The sequence below is a fragment of the Carlito syrichta genome, unplaced genomic scaffold, assembly GCF_000164805.1.
Source record: "Carlito syrichta isolate Samal-C Ts95f unplaced genomic scaffold, Tarsius_syrichta-2.0.1 Scaffold288102, whole genome shotgun sequence".
NCBI classification, from domain to species: domain Eukaryota; kingdom Metazoa; phylum Chordata; class Mammalia; order Primates; family Tarsiidae; genus Carlito; species Carlito syrichta.
Genome location: NW_007232198.1, coordinates 24,619 through 42,651, shown reverse-complemented (window position 1 = coordinate 42,651; position 18,033 = coordinate 24,619). Strand labels below are relative to the sequence as shown.

Sequence of the window (18,033 nt, the reverse complement as noted above, 5' to 3'; positions counted from 1 at the left end):
GGATGGGATTAACAGTAGCAAATATCTGTCTGGGGATGGGGAAACACCTCTTATCAACAGGGTGCCTGAATGAAACGTAATTGTACACCTAACTCTTAACTGTACCCCACAAAACCATAATAAAAAAGATTTAAAAAAAGTAATATTTTCACCTAGAAGGAGAAGAATAAAAACTAAAGAAAGCTAATATGGGAATAAACAATGGTGACTATGTATGAGCATTTGAATGGAGTACTTCAAATCATTTATTGAGAAGTCTCAAAAGCTACATATTACGGTATCAAAGTAGAGAGCCAAAATATGTATTTTCCTGAAGCATTGATTTTAATGTCTGCTATATCAATTGTGCATATTGTCACAAATTTCCTCCTAGCATTTGGCAGTTGAAATGCTAATTGCAGCCCAGAACTTTATCCAGCTTGCTTTAAATAAAACCTCTTGGTAACATCACAGCAAGACTCCATTGTTCAGACAGTTATCTGGATCAAATTCAATTATCATGTTTTCTAGAAGTCAGTAAAACCAACTAGCTCTTCCATCTAATAAAACTCAGATTATATTAAGGTTTCTCAAGAGAGAGCTCGTCATCTTAGGACACTGTATTTTTGTGAGAGGCTAAATGTGTGAAAGAGCTAAGTAAAATAATCAAGATACCAAAAGTCTGAATTTATCTAGAAACTTAAAATATAAAACCACAAAAGCTACTGCAGCTCTCTTGGTCAACATTAAATATAAACACACAAAATTAGTGAGAGTTTACTGTTTATTTTAGCACTGTCCTGCCCCCCACCCACTCCATGACAAATATAAATGGTAGTTTTGGTTAAAAAAATTAGTCTTTGGTCTTTCTGGCTAGACAGGAAAATTCACAACTGGGAACAGATTCTACAACTTTCCACTGTTAAATGTATGGTATAAGTGTTAGAGAGAAAATATAAGCTACCTAACAACTCCAAATATAAAGATGCTCTTTTAACACAACTGAGATATTTATCTTAAATCTTCAATTAACATTAAACTTTTGGAAGAATGGAATTTTGGCTGAAACTTTAAAATTGATGCTAAAACTATGCAATTATTTTGCCTGAATAAAAAACATTTTATAGAAAAAAAGAACTTCTGTTTCTCAAAAGCTACTAAGAAAGTGAAAATGTAGCCATAAAGTAACAAAAGATGTGTGCAAAAATACATCTGTTGTTACATTTGGAAATTATATTAAACATATGGAAAGAACACCTATAGCTCAATAAGAGAAAAACAAAACACCCAGTAGAAAAACAAACAGAGATCCTGATAGATACTTCACAAAATGATATATAAAAATTACTGAAATTAATAAGCATATGAAAAACTTCTTAACCTAATAAGTCATCAGAAAAATGCAAATTCTAACCACAATGAGATATCATGATATCCACACCTAAATGAATATATTAAAGACTGACAATACCAAGTGCTGAGAGTGTGTAGAGCAATAATAAGTGTCATACTTTACTGATAAAATTGTAAATTTGTATAATTACTTTTACAAGTGATTTGGCAGCATTTACTAAAGTTTATTTTTAATTTATTATTATTAAAACATTTTTATTTTAGAATTGTGGGGTACATGTGAAGATTTGCTACACAAGTAAATTGCATGCAGGTGAATCTTGGGCTTCTAGCAAGTCCTTTCTCCCCTGGCAGTCATGGTAGCCAATGGACGGTTGTGTGACCCTTATGCACCCCCTCCCCCTGCTAGTAGTGCCCAGCATCAGTTGTTCCCTCCATTGTGCTAGAGTACCCAATGTTTAGGGCCCGCTTATGAGTGAGAATATGCAGTATTCAGTTATTTGTTTCCGTGATAGTTCACTTAGAGTGACGCTCTCCTGCTGCATCCATATTGCTGCAAAGGACATGATTATGTTCTTTATGGCTGTGTAGTATTCCATCATGTCTATGTACCACATTTTCTTTCTTAACAGTCCAAAACTTTCATTCTCTGGGAGCTGCCTCAGCCACAGTTAGGAATTATCCAGCTCACAACCTGCATGTACCTCAGGTCCCTGGAGACCCAGCCCAGCTGAGGGAGAGTAGTTTTGTGATTCTGTGTGACAATCCACTGCCCTCCTGCCTTTCCCCACTCTCTCCTAAGTATAAACACCCTTCTGACCTGTGCAAGCTAAGGAGGTGACAAAGATGCCTGAAGCATTGTACTTGACTCTAATGGTGGCTCCAGTCAGACAAGGAAGCCCTGACTGGCTGGCTATTGGGTGATTCAGTTCCTTGGTAGCCAATGTTCATACTCCCAGTGCTAGCAGTTTTCCCTCTAAAATAAACACCAAGAGATAAGACTATCCTCTGAGCCATTTGCCAAAGACTGGGCTGGAAGAGAAGGAGCAGGGCTTGAGGAAGAGCAAGGCAGATCAAGCACCAACTCTGTTAGTTTCTTTTTTTTAGAGATGAGGCCTTACTGAGTTACTCAGGCTGGTCTCAAATCCCTGGATTCAGGCAATCTTCTTGCCTCTGTCTCCCAAAGTGCTAGGATTACAGGCATGAGCTACTGTGCTCGGCTTATCAGTTTCTTTATCCCAGGTTCTGCATGAGAACTGGATACTTGTTTACATCTCAGGTACTTTGGAAGCATGGAAGAGGCAAATCCTGTCTGGAGAAAGCAATTCCAACACAGTACTTGGTAAACGTCTGATGTGTGAATGCTGAGTGATAGGTACCATGGGCCAAGCTGAACCTCTCTTGCTCATCTGACTGGGGTAATCAGAGGGAGGCCCAGCCCAGGGTCCCTGTCCCTGGGCTGGGGAGCAGCAACAGTCAGGAGCAAGGGCCAGCCCACCTACCCTAGGAGGCAGAGGGAAGGGGGCTGAGTGGTCCTCAGGCATGGTCCTCCCCATCTGTGATGTGCTGGTAGCCAGGAGGCTGGGCCTATATCTGGAAGAGGATGGTAAGGAGGAGCACTACAAGAAGGAAGAGGATGGAGCCACACATAGCCAAGGTCACGATCACCTCTGTGTCTGCAGAACCGTTCACCAGCTGGCACTCTTGCTGTCAATCTTTGGGCATGACATGCTCTGTGAGGTGAAGGGAGTCCTGCGAAGGGCAGTGGTGAGGGCAGCCAGGCAGGGTCAGGGGCCAGGGGGTCTTATCGCTCTTGTTCCAGAAGTACATCTCCACTGAGAAGTTCTCCGTATCTTTCTGGTACAGTTCCAACATGTGGCAGGAGGCATAGGGGGTTTGTTCACCGTTGTAGATATCCAGTGCCATTTGCAGAGCGACCAGGGTAGTGTCATGTGCAGAATAAACCAGCAGCTTAGGGAGTTGGGAGCTGGCTGCCATTAGGGTCAGGTTGTTCTGGATCTGAGCCAGCAGGACTGCTCCCTGAAGCCCGGCCTTCTCCGCCTGCTTGTAGATCCTGAAGAGGAAGCGGAAGCTGAAGTCCTTTAGCCAGTTCAGGTGCTTCATGGTCTGGGGTGAGGCCCAGGGTGGCAGGAGCAGCCTGTGTGTTTGCTCACAGAAGAATGTGTCATAGACATTCCAGATGGTCTCCAGTGTCAGGTCTGTGAGCCCTGTCTCGTTGGCCACCATGTCCAGAAATTGTGCACTCCGAGTGCTCTTGTTCTGATACTCTGGTGTCTGCCGGGTCTCGTTCTGCAGCTGCTCATAAGGGGACATGGGCCCAGTGGGAACTTCTGCAGCCTGTCCTCAGCAATGGGCACAGAGTGTGCAGGATTAGGCCACCATGAGATGTTGGGGTTGAAGCGCTGCATCCCAGTGGATGGGAAGAGTCCAGCTAGGTTGGCCTCCACACTCATGAGTGTGTGGCCAGTCTGTGCTGCGGCACATAAACCTCTTGCTGGTGGTAAGAGGTGTTCAGAAAGCCATAGTAGCACCACTGCAGGGCCTGGCTCAACTCCCAGTGCTGCAGCATCCCCTCCTTGGTTAGTTGACCAAGCCCCTGGGGCCATTCTTCTTCTTGATAGGGATCCTTAGGATATGTCTTCACTGGTGAACTGTCTCCATGTTGGTACAGCAAGGTAACGAGTCACAGACTCCAGGCCTCAGTGGGTGGCATCACCATCAGGTTCATGCCAAGAAGGAGCTGGAGAAGAGTGGCCCGGCTCCAGCAAGACTGTCTGCCCACCATCACCGCTGTAGTCTAGCCACATTTTTTTCTTTCTTTTTTTGTTGAGTCAGAGTCTTACTCTGTTGCCCAGGCTGGAGTGCAGTGGCCTGCTCATGGCCACTGCAGCCTTGACTTGCTGGGCTCAGGTGATTCTTCCACTTCAGCCTTCCAAGTAGCTGAAACTACAGGCGTGCACCACCACATCCACCTAATTTTTTTGATTTATGGTAGAGACAGGGTCTCACCAAGTTGCTCAGGCTGCTCTTGAACCCTGGGCCCAGGCAATCCTCTCACCTCTGCCTCCCAAAGTGCTGGGATTACAGGTGTGAGCCATTGTGCCTAGCTTATTACATTTTCTTTATCCACTCCACCTTTGGTGGGCATCTGGGTTGGTTCCATTTTTTTTTTGTTATTGTGAGTAGTGCTGCTGTAAACATATGTGTGCAGGTGTCTCTTTCATAGAGTGATTTATGTTTCTTAGGGTATAGTCCTAAAAATGGGACTGCTGGATTGTATGGTAGCTCAGTATTTAGTTGTTTGAGAAAACAACATACTGCTTTCCACAAAGATTGACCTAGCTTCCCATCAACAGTGTAGAAACATTCCCTTTTCTCCACAACCTTACCAACACCTGTTTTTTTGTTGTTGATATTTTAATGATAGCCATCCTTAGTGATGTGAGGTGGTATCTAATGATTACTGGAGCTGATCATTTTTTCATTTGTTTGTTGGCTGCATTCCTTAGAGAAGTGTGTGTTTATGTTCTTTACTCACTTTTAAAATAGGATTATTTGGTTGTTTTTTGCCCCTGACAATTAATTTGAATTCTTTGTAGATCTTGGGTGTTAGGCCTTTGTGGTATGCATAGCTTGTAAATGTTTTTTCCCATTCTGTGAGTTGTCTCTTTACTCTCATAATGATTTCTTTTGCTGTGAAAGAAAACTTTTTAGCTTGATAAATTCCTACCTGTCAATCTTAGCTTTGACTGCTTTTGCTTTTGAGGACTTGGCTATGAATTTTTTGCCTACTCTGATGTCCAGGAGGGTGTTCCCTAAGTTTTTTACTAAGATTCTTACAGTTTGGAATTTCACATTTAAATCCTTGATCCAATTTGAGTTAATATTATATATGGTGATAGATAGGGGTCCAGTTTCATTCTTCTGCATGTAGTTAACTAGTTTTCCCAGTACTATTTGCCAAATATAGTATCTTTTTGTTGTTTGTTGAAGATGAGTTGGTTGATGATCTGTGGTTGTATTTCTGGATTCTCTGTCCTGTTCCATTGGTCTGTGTGTCTATTTTTGTACTTGTACCATCCTGTCTTGGTTACTGTATCCTTGTAGTAAGGTTTGAGGTCTGGAAGTGTGATACCTCCAGCTTTATTCTTTTTTTTCTGAGGATTCCTTTAGCTACTTGGGCTCTTTTTGGCTTCCATGTGAATTTCTGTATTGTTTTTTCTAGGTCTGTGAAAAATAATGCTAGTAATTTGATATGGATTGCATTGAATCTATGGATTGCCTTGGGTAGAAGAAATCTTGATAATATTGATTTTTCTACTCCCTGAGCATGAGATGTTCTTCCATTTGTTTTTGTCATCCTTTGAGCTGTGTGTAATTTTCATTGTAAAGATCTGTCACCTCTTTGGTTAGCTGGATGCCAAGGTGTTTTATTATTTTTGGTTTTTTGTTTTGGTGTTTTATTTGGTTCTCAGCCTGCTTTTGTTGGTGTATAGAAATGCAACTGATTTTGTGTGTTGATTTTGTATTCAGAGACTTTACTAAAGTCATTTATCAGTGTGAGGATAGACTCTTTAGGTATAGAATCATGTCTCTTGCAAAGAGGGATAACTTAATTTCCTCTTTTTCTATTTGAATACCCTAATTTATTTCTCCTGCCTGATGGCTCTAGCTAAGACTTCCATTGTTAAATAGGAGGGGTGAGAGTGGGCATCCTTGTCTTGTTTCAGTTCTTAGGAGGGATGCTTACACCTTCTGCATGGTGTTGACTGCATGTTTTTCATAACTGGCTCTCATTATTCTGATGAGTGTTCCTTCGATGCCTAGGTGTTCAAGGGTTTTTATCTAGAAGGGACATTGTATTTTATCAAATGCTTTTTCTGTATCGAATGAGATAATTGTGTGATTCTTGGTTTTACACCTGTTTATGTGATGGATTTATTGACTTATGTATGTTGAACTAGCCCTGCATCCTGGGAGTGAAGCCCACTTAGTCATGGATGATCTTTGAAATGTGATATTGAATGAAATTTGCTAGAATTTTGTTGAGAATTTTTGCATCTATGTTCATCAGAGAAATTGGTCTGTAGTTTTCTTTCCTTGTTGGGTCTTTGCCATTTTGGGATAGCAAGATGATATTGTCCTCATAGAATGAGCGAGGGAGAATTCCTTCCTTCTTGGTAGCTTGGAATATTTTCAGTAGGACTGGTATTAGTTCTTCCTTGTGCATGTTGTAGAATTCAGCTGAGAAAGCATCTAGCCTAGGGATTACTTTTTAGGGGTAAGGTTCTTATTACTGAATCAATTTCTTGGATTGTTATTGGTCTGTTTAGTGTTTCGGTTTCTTCCTGCTACTAAAGTTTAAAACAATGTATATCTGCTGCCCCAAAATGTTCTTATTTAATATTCTCTATAGAAATAAGTATATATGTACACCAAGGGACTTATCTGAAAAAGCTTATGGCAGCACTGTTTATAACCCCCACTAGAAATGACTCAGATACCTGCCAATCCCTAGATAGATAAGTTGTAGAATAATCATACAGTGGAATAGTATATAGAAATAAAATGTAACAATCCTTTTGTGACAGAATCTCAGAAACATGCTAAGCAAAAGAAAAGTCTGACAGGAGAGTGCACACCACATGATTCCATGGATAAATAACTCAGAAATGGGCAAATCTCCTTTTTTGTGTAAAGGACAGAACCCAGCTGGAATTCTGGGACATGAGAACCTTTTGGTGTGGTTGATACAGGTCAGTCTCTGGGGCATAGAATGGGTGGGGACAGTGGAGAAAAGAGGAGGGAGGGCAGCTCAGCAAGGACCATGCACCTGCATTGGCCTGTCAATATTGTTAGAAAACATTATTTGAGGCAGAATGCTGAGAAGTAGAATCTTTGATGTTTCAATCATTTTTATTTCTTTCAAACTCAGCCCTTAAAGGATTCATTTGATGTAATCATGGAATTTCCTAAGCCAGATTGAAAACCAGACAGAAACTTCCAGGTGTTGGAAGGAAGCGTTGATGTTGTAGCCATGACTGAAACCTTGGGCAGCTATTTCCCTGGAACTAGTATGGAGAGGCAGATCTGGAGCTAGATCTTTTTGGTTCTAAGCCTAGTTCCAACACTCAGTTGCTTTATGACTGCAGGCACCCACCCTATGCCTCAGTACCCCCCATAAGACTTCTGTGAGGACTGAATTGGTCGACATACACAGAAGCCTTGAAGCAGTGCCAGGTACACTGTTATGTGGAATGCAAATGGATGGTTCAGACTGATTGCTGAGCAGCCCAGCAAAGCACAAGGACAATGAAACATGGTCTTGCTTTTGCTGGATTTTAAAGGGCAACCAGAAAGAATAGGAATTTTCTCATGAGAGAAAACTTGTGCAGTCTGTAAGCTAATCACATAAATAGGTAAATGCTCCCTTGTTTTCGTCCCATAGCAATTGCCTAATGTGTGATACTAGAATAGAACTTACCCTCTTGGTTACTCAGCCCATCCTGAGCTTCTAAGTGAGCTCATTGCAACCTGCCTGTCCTACTCATCCAACCACCTCCAGCTTGGGGACTCCCCAGGAGGGATCATGGACCTGCACACTGCAGGTACAATGCTTGGGTAAGTGGGAGGTCTAGAACTACCCCACGACAGCTGCAGTGTAACTGTGCAAATGAAAATCCTTGGTTGTTTGTGTTGAATCTTACTTGGCCTGTTTTTGGCAGTTGATGACACCAGTGTATTCATGAGATACCTCACTCAAGAGTGGCAGGCAGGGTGGTTTGTACTATATATGGTATGTACAGCCCATCTGTGAGTTTTTGTGGTTGGAAGGATATATATAAGTAACTGCTGAGATATTCTTTTTAGATGTATCCTGTGTGGCTTAAGACTTATGGTTAATCTTAACTGATAAGGATGGGATTGCTTTTGGTCAGAGGAAGCTATAAAATGTCCAGGGCAAGAAACATGTGCAGTATGTTTTTTCTTAAATAAAGGATTACAGGATTTCAAACAGGACAAAATTAAGTTACATTTCTCAGCATATTAAGCAAACTGGATTATGAAGTGAGATTTCAGATAAATAAGCTAGATTTCTTTATAACCAGTGAAAGCATTCCATCAAAGACTGAGCACAAAAGATGACACCAATGCGGTGGTAGAGAAAGAGGTTCTTGCAGACTGGGATTGAATCCTGGCTTTCCTCCAGCAAGCAGTGTAGCCTGAAGAACACCTTTGGGAATGTGTTTCCTCACTGGCCAGGGTGCTGAGAGATGACCGGCAGGTGCTTCTGCCCCGAAGGCTGCTCAGGGAATGCTGGAAGGTCTTGTCTTTCTCTCCTTTAGGAGTGGGGAAAAGAGGCGCACTGAGCTCTTTGCTCCACAGTAGAACTTACCTCTGTTGGAGATATAAATGGAAGTGCAGAACTGCTTATTGCAGATTTTGCTTCAAGAAACTGCAAGACTCTTGATGAGAGAGATAATTGCCCAATTGCCCATTGAGGAGGGGGTGTTTACTTACATTCTCACCATATCCCTTAAGCTCAGAGTCTGGCACAGAACAGGTGTCCAAAAGTGGCATGTAGAACAATTTAGGTTAAGGGAGCCCTCACTGTGGACCAGATGAATAGGAGTTTTTCCTGACATCGTGAGTAGGCTGGTCTAGCAAGAGGAGAGAAGTGGAAACACTTTGGAAAACAGAGAGAGTAGGAAACAGTGGGATAGTTTGAATATGTCTTCAAATTCTGCAAGTCACATGCAATAACTGTCCTTGTTTTCCAGACAGTAATCTATAATCTTTCTTTCTTTCTTTCTTTTGAGTTGGAGTCACTCTCTGTCACCCAAGCTGGAGTGCAGTGGCACACTTCTGGCCACCCCAGCATCAACCTGCTGAACTCCGGCAATCTGTCTGCCTCAACCTTCCAAGTAGCCAGAACTACAGGCACATGCTACCATACCTGGCTAATTTTTAAATATTTTGTGGAGACAAGGTCTCACCAAGTTGCCCGGGCTGGTCTCACACCTGCTGGCTCAGGCAATCCACTCGCCTCAGTCTCCCAAAGTGCTGGAATTATAGGCTCAGCCACCAAGCCCAGCCTATATTTAATCTTTCAAAGGTAGAATATGGTTTATAGAAAGGTAGAATATGGTTTATAGAAATACTTGGAAACAATCAGCACATATCATTTTTCCTTTTTTAAAAATGCAAAGTATTGAATTGTCAAGAATTATTGGTTGATAGACTATTTCATTCACACAAAAATTCTTATTTAAGATGTGTTTATATGTGTGTGTGTGTTATTATTATTATTATTTAATGACAGAGTCTCTGTCATCCTGACTGGAAAACAGTGGCATGATTATGGCTCACCGCAGACTCAACCTCCTGGGCTCAACCATCCTCTCACTTGAACCTCCCTGTAGTTGGGACGACAGGCATGCAGTATCATGCCTGGATAATTAAATTTTTTAAATAGAGATGAGATCTCACTAAGTGGCCCCAGGTGGTCTCAAACTCCAGTTCTCTTGCCTTGACCTCCCAAAGTGATGAGATTACAGGTGTGAGCCTCTATGCCTGGCCTTATTTAAGAGATTTTTACCCTCAGATATGTAAAGAATTGAGATCTTAGTGTCTTTAGAAAAGAACTGAATAGTTTTTTGCTTTGCCCAGGTACAAACTGGCCTGATTGACTTTGTTCGTGGAGAACTCCTCCAACATTTTGGTGGACTCTAACTTTAGCCTCTAACTCTTGAAGATAGGAGATTGCTAGTTCTGTAATGATTTTAATAAAAGCCACATACCTACATATCTATCAGATACATATTTAGTTACAAGCAGGCAAAAAATCATTTTGTACAACCTGCTTGGTTAATTTGATGATGCTCCAGTTCTTTGAACTTTTAGTGTTCCATGCACATCTTGCTAGAAACGTTTACTAGAGACAGAAAAAATGTTCCAAGAAAATTAAGTAAACCTTAGAGTTGGCATCAGACCCAGAGTGTCCAGAGATGAAGAGTCAGGCCCTCTCCCTGAGGAAGAGCAGCTTGTAGGCATCATACCTAAGTTTCCTGCACCTCTTTGTATTCACTTCCTTTTGACATTCCAAGACTTCATCCTTAGGCAATGTTTGACCTGTTTTCTGTCACTGTGGATAAGGAGTTTGCAAGTTTTTTTTTTCTAATTTATTTATATTTTATTTTATATATATTTTTAAAAATCAATATTTTTTTTATTATGATGTTATGAGGTACAGTTAAGGGTTAGGTATACAAATATGCTTCATTTAGGCCCCCTTGTTGATAACAGGTGTCTCGCATCCCCAGATAGATGTCTACTACCATTAGTCCCACCACCCTTCCCCTTCCCACATAGTTTCCCCCACCACCATCAGTCATTTTCTTATGGTAGTGCGCTGGATGATCAAGGTCCACTATATGAGTGAGAACATGTGATACTCAGATCTTTGTTTCTGTGAGAGGTTACTCAGTATTATAGACTCTAGTTCCATCCAGGTTGATGCAAAATTCATGATTTTGTTCTTTTTTATGGCTGCATAGTACTCCATCGTGTATATGTACATTATTTTAATCCAGTCCTCTTTTGATGGATAGCATGGTTGGTTCCAGCTTCTTGTTATTGTGAACAATGCTGCGATAAACTTTCATGTGCAGGTATCTTTTTGATAGAGTGATTTGAGTTCTTCAGGGTATATTCCCAGTAGGGGGATTGCAGGGTCATATGGGAGGTCAATATTTAGAGCTTTTAGGAATCGCCATACTGTTTTCCACAGAGGTTGCACTAGATTACACTCCCACCAACAGTGTAGGAGTGTTCCCTTTTCACCACACCCTCTCCAACAACTGTTATTTTTTGAGTTATTGATAATTGCCATTCTGGCTGGAGTTAGGTGGTATCTCAGTGTGGTTTTGATTTGCATCTCCCTGATGATTAATGAAGTCGAGCATTTTTTCTTGTGTTTGTTGGCTGCTCAGATGTCTTCCTTTGTGAAGTGTTTGTTCATTTCTTTTGCCCATTTTATAATGGAGTTGTTTGTTTTTTTCTTTTCAGCACGTTTGAGTTCCTTGTAGATCCAAGATGTGAAGCTTTTGTCAGACCTGGAGTTGGAAAATACTTTTTCCCAGTCTGTAGGCTGTCTCCCTGCTCTCTTGATGGTTTCTTTGGCTTTGCAGAAGCTTGTCAGTTTAATGAGGTCCCACTTGTCTATTTTATTCTTTATGGCCTGTGGGTTTCAGGTTTTGTTCAGGAATTGGATGCCAGTTCCAATTTCCATGAGGGTATGTCCTTCATTTTCTAAAATTCTTATGGTTTGAGGTTTTACATTTAGGTTTCTGATCTATTTGGAGTTAATTTTTGTATATGAGGATATGTAGGGGTCCTGTTTCAATCTTCTGCATGTGGTCAGCTGGTTTTCCCAGCACCATTTACTGATATGTTTTCCTCACCCCAGTGGTAGGTGGTGGAGGCTTTGTCGAAAATGAGTTGATTGAGAAAATGAAGTTTTGCTTCTGGAATCTCAATTCTATTCCATTGATCTATATGCCTGTTCCTATACCAATACCAAACTGTTTTGATGATTGTAGCTTTATAGTAAAGTTTGAAGTCTGGTAATGTGATACCACCTGCTTTGTTTTTTTTGCTGAGGATTGTTCTGGCTATTCTTGGTCGTTTGTGTTTCCATATGAATTCCAGTGTTGTTTTTTCTAGGTCTGAGAAGAATGTTGCTGGTAATTTGATGGGTATTGCATTGAATTTGTAGATTGCCTTAGGTAAGATGGACATCTTCACAATGTTGATTCTTCCAATCCATGAGCATGGTATATTTTTCCACTTGTTTGTGTCATCTTTGATTTCTTTGAGCAGTGTTTTGTAGTTTTCATCGTAAAGGTCTTTCACATCTCTAGTTAGGAAGATGCCAAGGTATTTCATTATTTTTGTGGCTATTTTGAATGGAATTGTGGTTTTTATTAGGGTTTTTGTTTGTTTATTATTAGTGTGAAGAAATGCGATTGTCTTTTGCACATTTATTTTATATCCTGAGACTTTGCTGAAGGCCTTTATCAGTGTAATGAGGTTTTTGACAGATTCTCTTGGGTTTTCAAGGTACATGATCATGTCATCTGCAAAGAGAGATAACTTGACTTCCTCTTCCTATTTGGATACCCCCAATTGCCTTTTCTTCTCTGATTGTTTTAGCCAGGACTTCCAATACTATACTGAACAGGAGGGGTGAGAGTGGGCATCCTTGTCTTGTTCCAGTTTTCAGGGGAAATGGTTCCAATTTTTGTCCATTTAGGAGTATGCTGGTTGTGGGTTTCTCATAGATGGCTTTTACTACTTTGAGGTATGTTCCCTGTATACGTAGATGTTCGAGTGTTTTTTTCAAGAAGGGGTGCTGGATTTTATCAAAAGCTTTTTCTGCATCTAATGATATAATCATGTGGTTTTTGTTTTGACGTCTGTTGATGTATTTAATTATATTTATTGTTTTATGAATGTTGAACCAGCCTTGCATCCCAGGGATGAAGCCTACTTGGTCATGATGGATGATTTTTGAGATGTGTTGTTCAATCTGGTTTGTTAGGATCTTGTTGAGAATTTTAGCGTCTATGTTCATCAAAGATATTGGCCTGTAGTTCTCTTTCTTTGTTGGATCTTTACCTGGCTTGGGTATCAATGTAGTGTTAGCTTCATAAAATGATTTGGGGAGGGTACCATCTTTCTCATTTGCCTGAAATACTTTCAGTAGGATTGGAATCAGCTCCTCCTTAAATGTCTTGTAGAATTCTGCTGGAAAGCCATCTGGTCCCGGGCTTTTTTTTATAGGTAGTTTTCTTATTACATAGTCAATTTCCTTGATTGTTATTGGTCTATTTAGGGTCTCTATTTCTTCCTGTTTCAACCTCGGCAGGTTGTGTGATGACAGAAAGTCCTCCATTTCCTTGATGTTTTCAAGTTTGTTTCCATACAAGTGTACATATTAGTCTCTAATGATCTTTTGTATTTCTTCAGGGTCAGATGTGACTTCATCTTTTGTGTTGCTGATTGTGCTTATTTGGGCTTTTTGTTTCTTTTCCTTGGTCAGTCTAGCTAGGGGACCATCGATCTTGTTTATCCTTTTGAAGAACCAGCTTTTTGTTTCATTGATTTTTTGTATTGTCTTTTTGTCTTCTGTGTCCTGGATTTGGGCTTTTATTTTGGTAATCTGGATTATTCTGCTGCAATTAGGGTTTTTGTGGTCTTGCTTTTTCAGCTTCCTTAGGTGGTTTGTTAGGCTGCTAATTTGTGTTCCTTCCATTTTCTTCATGTGTGTTTGTAGAGATATAAATTAACCTCTTACTACAGCTTTTAAGGTGTCCCAGAGATTTTGGTAAGATGTTTCTTCATTTTCATTTGTTTCCAGCTATCTTTTGATTTCTGTTTTGATTTCATCATTGACCCAGTAGCTGTTTAGCATCATGTTGTTTAGTGTCCATGTCTTTGTGGGTTTTGGGGGGACCTTGGTGGTGTTAATGTTTATTTTTATTCCACTGTGGTCCGAGAAGGTGCATGGTGGAATTTTAGTCCTTTTAAATTTGCTTATGTTTGATTTATGGCCAATTAGGTAGTCAATCTTAGAATACGTTCCATGTGGTGATGAGTAGAATGTGTATTCTGTGGTCTTAGGATAGAGTGTTGTGTAGGTATCAATTAAGTACATTTGGTCCAGAGTCTCATTGAGGTTCTGGACTCACTGCTGATTTTTTGTCCTGATGATCTGTCTAGGGTTGTGAGTGGGGCATAAAGTCCCCAGTTATGATGGTGTTAGAGTCAATATCTTTCTTTACTTTTCCTAGGAATTGCTTTATAAAAGTTGGTGCACCTATGTTAGGTCCACATATTTTTAGGATAGATATTTCTTGTTGATGGAGTGAACCTTTTATCATTATGTAGTGGCCCTCTGTATCTTTTTAAATTTTTGATAACTTAAATGGTATTTTGTCTGAAATTAGGATCGTGACTCCTCCTTTCTTTTGTTTTCCATTTGCCTGAAAATTTTTTTCCCATCCTCTTACTTTGAGTCTGTGCATGTCCTTTCTAGTGAGATGGGTTTCTTAAAGATAGTATATTGTTGCCTGGTGATATTTTATCCATTTTGCCAATCTATGTCTTTTCAGTGGTGCATTTTGTCCATTCACGTTCAGGCTAATTATTGAAATGTGAGAGTTTGTCCCTATCATAGAGTTCTTATAAAGTTGTTCTTCCACTCAGTTTATTGTCTTTCTTTTGTTTTTGGGGTTGGTTCCTATGTATTTTATGTTTTGTCCTGTACTCTTGTGAAGAACGTTGTTCTTTTTTCCCCATTTTTTCTGTGTTTAGTACTTTCTTAAGTGTTTCATGTGGAGGTGTGTTGGTGGCAGCGTAAGTTCTTAGGGATTGTATATCTGGGAAAGATTTTAATTCTCCCTCTCTGATGAAGCTTAATCTGGCTGGGTAGGTTATTCTTGGTTGAAATTGTTTATCTTTTAGGACTCTGAAGATAGAGCTCCAACGTCTCCTAGCCTGCAGGGTTTCTGTAGATAAATCTGCTTCTATTCTAATTGGTTTTCCATGGTAGGTGATCTGGCATTTTCCTCTTGCTTCCTTTAGGATTTTTTCTTTTATGCCTACTTTGTTTAGGCAAATTATCATGTGTTTAGGAGTTGGTCTTCTCATTTGTTGTTTTTCAGGTTCTCTGAATCTCTTGTGTTTGAATTTTTGCTTCATTTATTAGATTAGGGAAGTTTTCTTGAATGATCTCATGGAATGTTTGTTCCAGTGTGGTCTCTGTCTCTCTTTCTGCCTCAGGAAGGTCAATTACTCTTAGCTTCGATCTCTTGAAGTAATCGCTCATCTCTGGAAGGTTTTTTTCTGTCTTTTTGAGCTTGTTTTCTGTGTTTTTGAGAGTTTGGGTTAGTTCTATATTTTGGTCCTCTAGCTCTGAGATTCTTTCTTCTGCATGGGTAATTCTGCTTTCCATGCTTATCAGTTTGTTATTTATTTCATTCACAGTATTCTTTATTACTGTTATCTCAGATATCAGCTCCTTTCTAGTTTCTTCTTGAGTCTCCTCAATTCTTTTTAATCTCTCCATTAATGTCTTGATATCTAGGTTTGTAGTTTGAGACCAGTCATTCTGGGGCCTCTTCATTGTTTGCATTCTGAAGTCAGTTTTCTCAGTGTCTGCCCTCCCAGTAGTCTGGGAGAGACCTATATTCTTCTTCTGATTTTTCTTTATTTGTGTAGATTTTTCTCTCATCCCTGGAGCAAAAGGAGGTACAGAAGAGGAAAATAATAGAGGAAGGGGGGTCAATAGGAAGTTAGAAAGAGAGAAGAGTGAGAGGGAAAACAGACATACATACCAACTAACAGATGAAAAATGACACAAGGCCAGAGAGAAGTAAAAAAAAAAAAAAAAAACTCAGAAGGTAAATACCCTAAAGAATACTGGTAGTTACACAGAGACAGACCAATAAGATCATGAAACAGATAGTGTAAGTTAGAAAGCAAACAATAGTGAGCAAAATGTACAGTCAGAATGATAAAACCAAAGGTCAAAATAAGAGATCAGATTAGTTCTGTAATCTTTCCTTGCATCCTGATCTCTAGCCTTTCCCCTCTGGTTTTGTTGCAGGCAGTTAGCCTGCTGCCTGGGAAGTCTGTAACTCTTAATTGTCTCATTCTGTTCAGCATAGGGGAGAGGCTTTGTCTCCTGCTTAACGACATCACCATGGGAACCGAGGTGGAGGCTCTGATAGGTGGGTGGGGCAATGCAGATCTGCCTGGAGAATTCGGAGGTGGTAGTTCCACTTTCACTTTTACGGATGCTCGTCTGGGATCAGCTGCACAGCTGGGTGCTGGATCCGGGGTGTCACCAGCAGGCTGGTGTGGAGGAGAGGGTTGGGCATTCCCTCCACTGGAGCTGGAAGCCTCCGATCAGCGCCTTACACAAGCTTGGGGTTCTGCTCCCTTACACAAATTTGAAGTCACACACTGAGTGCCTCAGCCAGGGTGGGCCCGGAGCTCCAGAGCTCCAAAGCTCCAAAGGGCAGGTGGTGGCCCTGGGTCCCTCACAGGGCACTTCAGCCAGAAATGGGACTGGTATCTCTGAGGGGCAGGCGACCAGAGCCTCCCTGGGTGACTGGAATTTTGGTGCTGGGTGCTGGGCGTCACGATGTAGCCAGGGAGGGAGCTGGGACCTGGGACTCCTGAGCAGATGGGAGTCACATATAGTGGAGCATCCGTAGCTGGGGCCACAATGTCTGGCCCTGCATGGGACCGAAGGTCCTTGGGCCTCCTACAACTGCGGCTGGTAGTGGGTAGGGGACTGTGGGAAGAAAAGTAAGAGTCTTTTTGGGAACTCAGGTTCGAAGAGTCTCATGAATCCACCTATGCCATCCCCATCTTGTCTGCAAGCTTTTTTATATGAGGGCAGATAGTGAATATTTGAGGCTTTGTAGACCATACATTTTCTGTGACAAATACTAAATGCTATGGTTGTTGTGGGAAAGCAGTCATAGGAAATAGGTAAATGAATGGCTATAGATATGTTTTAATAACATTTTATTTACAATAAAAGGCAGGAGGTAAGAACTGACTCATGGGATCCAGTGTTTCAACCCCTGCTATTTGCATTTTCTAGGGGTTTATATACAAGTATCATATAATATGCAATTTTTGGACCTGATTTCTTTTATTTAGCATACTTATTATGAGATTCACCCATCAGTAGCTTGTTCCTTTTTATTGCTGAGTAACATTTAATGTTTTCAATATGACAAAATTTGTTTTTGTACATGCCTCTACCTGTTGATGTATATTTGGATTATTTTCAGCTTTTGTTTATAAAAACTAAAACTACAATAAACATTGTATTCAATTCTTTGTATCACCATGTTCTCTAATTTCTTTTGGGCAAATGCCTACAAGTAGAATGATTGGGTCATATGGTAGGTCTATGGATAATGTTTTTAAAACTGCCAAACTGTTTTCCAGAATGCCTGTGCTGTTCTAAAATTCCACCAGCAGTGTATAAGAGTACTAGCTCCTTCATATCTATGTGAATGCTTAGTTTTGTCAGTGTTTTATTTTACACATTCTAAAATCGATAGCAAAATGGCATTGTGATTTTACTTTGTGTTCCCCTAGTAACTAGTGAAATTTGAGCAACTTTTCATGTACTCACTTGCCATCCTTATATCTTCTCTGTTGAAGCGTCTGTTCAAAATATCCCCCATTTTAATTGGGTTGTTTTTTTTTTAAACTTATTTTTGAATTTTGAAACTTTAAAATAATATGGATTCTAGATATGAATCTTGTCAGATAGATGATTGGAAAATATTTTCTCCCAGTGTGGCTTGTCTCTACTTTTACTTAATGGTGTCTTTCAAAGAGCAGGAATTCATATTTTTGCTAAAGTCCAATTAATATCAATTTTTTTCCTTTTATAGATCACTCTTTTAATGTTGTATCTGAGAAATCTTTATCCAACCCAAGGTTATTTTCTTCCAGAAGTTTTATAGCTATGCTTTACAATTGGGCCTATGATCCATTTGTGTTAAATTTTGTGTATGATTAATCAATAGATCCCTACCTATCACCATACACAAAAATTAACTCTAAATGGATCAAAGACCTAAATGT

The 18,033-nt window shown here is 40.2% G+C and overlaps 1 protein-coding gene and 1 pseudogene across 1 annotated transcript in view; one reads left to right on the top strand and one right to left on the bottom strand.

Moving 5' to 3' along the window:
* The window catches only part of LOC110595227 (P protein-like), a gene marked incomplete at its 3' end in the record, with an annotated part of 76,317 nt that overhangs the window by 54,087 nt on the left and 4,197 nt on the right, over positions 1-18,033 (top strand). The window lies entirely within an intron of this gene.
* Positions 2,869-4,138, bottom strand: LOC103255413 (annotated as a pseudogene).